Raw genomic sequence first — 6006 nt, forward strand, 5'->3', positions numbered from 1 at the left:
CAGATGGAAAATGTTTTGTTTGTTTGTTTATTTATTTGTTTGTTTGTTTTTTTTATCAATTTAACACAAAAGAATTTGCTTTTTACTGGCAATCAAATTCGGAATGATGCTGATCCTCACAGGAAAAGCCATGGAAAGCCAGTAAGGCCATTTATCAGGGACCACAAAGGTACTTCTGCTCTATTGTGCTGGCGGTTGGAATGCCTTTGATCCCAGGAGAAGGATGCTATGACAATGAGGTGTCCTGAGGAGAAGAATCAGTCTCTGAAGATAGAAGATTCCCATGTTACTGAAGTCCCCACACGCTGAGTGCAACTGGCCTCAATGAGCAATGGCAGCTTCTCTCTCAAGGCTTCTGCAGCTCAGAGGAAGTGTTGCATGTGCAGAAGCAGTCATTGGAGAAATTAACCACCGTGGCAGTCAAAGCTCAAGATCTGTGCAAACTTGGTTCTCAGCTCCAGTCTGGAGGATGGTGATGCATCTACGACACACTTCAGAAAAAGACTAGGTGCTCATTTCATTCATTTACACTTTACATTAACAAATAGGAGAAAGCTTCCAACCGTTTATTTGGGAACATGAGTTTCAACTAGAACCCTGAGTGAACTAAGATACTCTACGCATTGATAATGAAATCATCCATATAAATTTTCTTTCCACTTTCTCCCTCTTCCTCGCTTCTTTGTCCTTTGCTCTGGCAGCTGTTTATTACTTTATTTTCTTCTATGTCTCTTATCAAGGACAATAACTACGGGGGTCCTCAGGTCATGCCACCTTGATTGCCCTGCTGAAAGCTTTGGTAAAGAACCTCTCACTCTTCTAGGAAGTGGACCCCTGCTGGTCTACCAAGATGGACAAAGTTCTCAGACAGGCCACTTCGGCCAGCTGCCTTGGCTATCAACTCTTATCTGCAGAGTTACCTACCTCTGCTCTTCTCATCTGCAACATTAATCACATCAGTGCAGATACTTTTGCCTGAATTGAAAACTGTCTTTCCTTCAGGCTTCCGCTGGATTTTCTTGTTGCCTAATGTCTCAAGCAAAGAGGTATAGAAGGGACTTTAGTCTGGCAGTGGATTCTGACTCTATCTGCTGATTTTACTTCAGGGATTGTACAGTAGTGCTTTTGGTTGCTGCTGTTGCTATTGTTCGTTATGTGTTCATTGTTGATTTGTTGTTATTTTTGTTGTTAATTTAAGGATGTGATTTACTTCTGTAGTTTGGGCACAGGCTTTCAAACACAAACTGAATCTGATTTTTCTTTCAAAATATAGAGGAACTCTTTACAATAACTTACTTTAGGTAATGTAAAGGCCTGGTCAAATGTTAAATTTCCAAGCATCATCATTAAATTCTCCTTCCATACCAGAGCAAATAGAACGTGAAAACTGTGTGTGAGTTTGTGGAGGTCGAAGATGAACTAGCTCTGATTCAACAGAGCCCCTCCTGCTGAGGGTTTTGTTTTTTCAACATTGTAAAAGTTCATTTTGTTGTCAGAAAGATTATTTCCACCTTTGACATGGTATATAATTCTAGATTTCACACATCAACATTTCATTTGAATTTTTCTCAAAAAATGAACGGTCTCATGAATATGTCAGTCAAAGTTCTTTTCCTGGTTGACACAGGAAAAACATGTTGAACTCTGTAGGGTAAGCTGAGGGTGAAGAACTAGACCCACACAGGAGGCAGGAAGCAGAGACTTGTCTTTGTGTATTTGCAAATGTCCTCACGCAGTGTGAAGTAACCATTCCTCAGAAGACATTTAGCTCATCACTAAACTGATTTCCAGGCTGAGTGCTTCATGACTCAGGGAGAAGATGCAAGGACTCATAGAGTCCTATCTCCCAGCACAGTCCCAGCCTGTTATCCAAGGTGGCAGAGGGCTAGGGCTTGGGAGAGCACTGTGTGTGCAGCAGAAGACACTGCGCATGCTCCTGTGTATTTCCTTCTCACTTCCACTGACTCCCTTCCAGCATGTAACCTCTGCCTCTGATCACCACGTTAGTCATTTCTTGAAATTTAAATCTGCTACAAAGAAGGGGACAGGAAAATGAGTCATTTTTTTTCTGTTCTATTTTTTCTCTATAAATCATTGCAAAGATAGTTCTTCACAGACAAGGAGAGGGCTGGCACCATGACACCTAAAGTGATAGCTAACAAACGCATAAACTATAAGAAAAGGGGTGATAGAGGCAGTTCATTTGCCAAAAGAACTAGTTCTGTGACTCTTGACAGTACCATAAGACGAAGTTGACTTTTAAACCTACAGAAAAGATATAATTCCTTCATATAGGTTTTTCAGTATCAGAACAGAATGCTAAAACTCATGGCCATCACCTGTAATCTATATTCCCCCAAACAACTCAGATGTTCCTTGTAGAAACAAAAAAGATCCAAAGGCTGAACATGTGTGCTGATCACACACAGATCTTATCCACATTGCAGACTCCAGGTGATCTCCCAGAATTTCAAAACAGGTTATTTTTCCTCTGTGTAGTTCCAAGGGTAGTTTGCATCTAAAGAGAAATATAAAGCTCAAGAATTATGCTTGAATTAAAATAATAGATAATCAGTTTGTGAGGATTTTAATGATGACCTAAGTCTGTGGATGGGATTAATAAATTTGAAGTGCATAAGAAAATCAGGAGAACCATGTATAAACCAGATGCATCAGGGTGGAGATGTAGTTAAAGAATGACTGCCTACAGTAGCACCATCTTAACTTTGTATAGCTTTGTTAGGTTTCACTTTACACACACACACACACACACACACACACACACCACAGAGGACCTCATTTCCAGATATATTCCCATGCTTTACACCATTACTGACTTTATTTTGTAATCCAGATTATCTCTTTTCATTTGGATGAATTCATCTGTCCAGTTTACAGGGTCCTTGCTCATTCATTTCTTAAACAGATTATTTTGACATAAAAATTAACACTTCGCCATATGCTGGTGGTGCATGTCTTTAATTCAGCACTTGGGAGGCAGAGGCAGGCGGATCTCTGTGAGTTCGAGGCCAGCCTGGTCTCCAAAGCGAGTTCCAGGAAAGGCACAAAGCTACACAGAGAAACCCTGTCTTGAACCACCCCCCACAAAAAAATTAACATTTCAATATGAGGGTTTGATTTATTAATATCAGCAAATGAATGAGTTAGGTATATGTGACAGTCTGCGGGTGGGCATAGGTACTCCATCTCAGAAGAGAAGGAAGTAAAGTGAGGGGAGGTTGATGGAGAGGTGTATGTGCACTGGCATTCCTTTAGGGTAGGTTACCTTTTGTGTGTCATGGGAAGAGTCTTTTTCTTGCATGGAACTTTTAAATGAGAAGCTTCTACATTTTGATCAATCATACCCTACTTTTTCTTCCCAATGTCATTCTCCCTCTCTGTCTCCCTCCTTCTCCCTCCCTCCCTAGCCCCTTAAAAACCACTTAGTGCTGCCTATATGCTCATGGATGTAGGACCATCTATTGGAGCACTGGTAACCTGTCAGAGGCCACATCCATGAAGAAAACTCCTTCCCACTGCAGGGATCATCTTGAAGAGCCAGAGTTAATAGATGTCTTCAGCCAAACTTCATTTGCTGGGCATACAGGGCCCTAAACACATGAACTCACAGATGCTGTGAACTGCATGCATAAGACTTATACAAGATCAAGCCAACCAAAGTTTCAGTGTGGCAGAGGAGGGTCTCACAAAATCTCACCTATAGCTGAGGAGCTTTTGGCTGTTGGTGAATGTTAGTTGAGGGAGATCTACTGAGGGCACTGCTTTTACCCTCAGCCCCAGCACATTTCTAGGTCTGTTGGAGGGCAGATGGGCAAACTTATTCAGAGGTTGTCATTCAGCTTCTGCCCGAGGGTGCTAGCTTTTGACTCCCTTGGGAGCATGGCTGCCCTGATAAAGCACACTGGAAAGTCCAGGGACCATGAATGTTCCAGCTCTTCTTAGTCATGCTACTTTCATATTAAACTAAAGTGCAGTTCTATTAAGAATATTTAATGTGCTGTGATGTGGGCTCTACAACTTTGAATCCCCACTCTGGACATTCTCTAGCTGGTGTTACCTTGGTTTCCTATTGCTGTGTGAAATTTTAAAGTTTAATGATTTGTTTGGTTGGTTGTTTGGTTTTTGGTTTTCTTTTCTCAGACAGGAAGAGAGAGAGGAGAAATTCATTTGTTCAATATTTGCTGTAAGTGTGGGACTGACAAATGACCTTGGTATAGGTTGTTCCTTTAGTCAAATGAATTCTGACACAATTGTGCTTATCTTCTATAGTCTGAAGTTTAATAGTTCTGGTATTTCTCTAGTTTGTTGATGAGTCTATAGTCTGCCAATGTTTCAAATGCTAGAGCCCTCTGATTTGATAGTCTGTGTCTATCTGTTATAAGGCCTCATTCCATGGCTCTTAGGGCAGTTCCTGGTAACAGAGCCAAACCACTGACTCTTCTTTTTCTGAATTGGCATGAATTGAGCCAGAATTTATCCTGAAGTAGTTATCAAAATCCCTAGTATAGAGAAGTCTCACTTGACTCTCTGGATCATAAAGACTTAAAACACAAAAACAAACAAAAAACGCTAATAGGCTGAGGTGGATTTTAACATTTGGGCTTTGGCAGTTCTTGCATCCTGGGACCCTTTCAGGTGTGGTTTTGGATTTACAATGCTTATTAACTATTTTCATATAGCAAAATAAAATGATATATAATCAATTGTTAAAAAAGCCTTTAGACTTCTGATATCCTCCTTTTAAAGAGAAACAAAGAGGAAAAAGTACCACACAATAACAGAATATACTACAGAATATAGTAATGTAGAATAAACAATATGGAGTGCTGAATGTTATACTGCAATATATTAACATGAGAGAGATTTAGTAATTGAAAGAGGGCCTCACGAGAGACTGTTGGCATTTTGAGGTTCACCTAGTGATCCTATGGGTAGTAAGAAAATTGCCAATTTTAATTTTAACCAATTAATTTAGGGGAATAGAATGCTGTTTTCATTACATGGAAAATGAAGTCTAAATAATCATCTTAAAACAACTCACAACCTTCCCACTTCCTGTGCCAGTAACTTCCAAACAACCACTGTGCCTTCTAAACTCTGCCATTGAAAGAAAGAGGTAGTTTAGGGTGAGTCATGCAAGAGTGACTATGTCCTCATTGATAAAAACAAGGTCCTGGCCTCAGAAACTCATCGTGATCTCAATCTCTGTCATTACTCCAACCTCGGAGGATTAGAAGAGTGTGGGGGCATGAGTAACTGAAGACCGTAAAGATTTCTCATCCAGGAAACATGGGGAGGTAAAAATAGTATCCAAGTGGTGAGTCCAAGGGTGAGACAGTCAAGTCTGAAACCTTTGAACTCAGTATATGCTATGGCCACTCAAGAGTAAATCTCTACATTGCTCTGCCTGGAAAGATGCAGTGTGACTGTCTGGATTACTGTTTCTGGATGTATGAATATTTTGACTAGACTGTATTAAGACTTTGGATATTCTAATACTTTCAGAGTCTTACATTGCAAAGGATTCCTGGTGTTCTAAAGGAAAGTGCTTAGACATTTATAAAAACTGAAAGGCATCATTTAAGTAAAGCACATGTCCTTCTAGCAGAGGATTAGTTGAAGAGAAGTATGTCTTACGATTTTCCCCCAAATTTCTTTTTAAAATGTGTGCTCTGTTGGAGTATAAAAATTCATTTTGGGGTTGGGGATTTAGCTCAGTGGTAGAGTGTTTGCCTAGCAAGCACAAGGCCCTGGGTTCAATCCTCAGCTCCAATATATATTTATATGTATATATATATTCTAATGTATCTATACATTAGAATATTTACATATATTGGAATATATATACACATATATTTAAATGTATATATATATATATGTATATATATATTCAACTTGTAGAATTATTGACAAAGACATTCTGTCTCCAAACTCCATATTCTTTTCTGGATGCCAGAAAGCTCTTGCTGGTGGTGTCTTTATTCC

The 6006-nt window shown here is 39.7% G+C and overlaps 1 non-coding gene across 1 annotated transcript; it reads left to right on the plus strand.

Annotated features, from left to right (window-relative positions):
- The first annotated feature begins 5721 nt into the window (after positions 1-5721).
- Positions 5722-5796, plus strand: Trnaa-agc. The gene has a single exon. It is a non-coding gene; the product is annotated as a tRNA-Ala (tRNA).
- Positions 5797-6006: the final 210 nt, after the last annotated feature.

The sequence above is a fragment of the Onychomys torridus genome, chromosome 4, assembly GCF_903995425.1.
Source record: "Onychomys torridus chromosome 4, mOncTor1.1, whole genome shotgun sequence".
Taxonomy (NCBI): domain Eukaryota; kingdom Metazoa; phylum Chordata; class Mammalia; order Rodentia; family Cricetidae; genus Onychomys; species Onychomys torridus.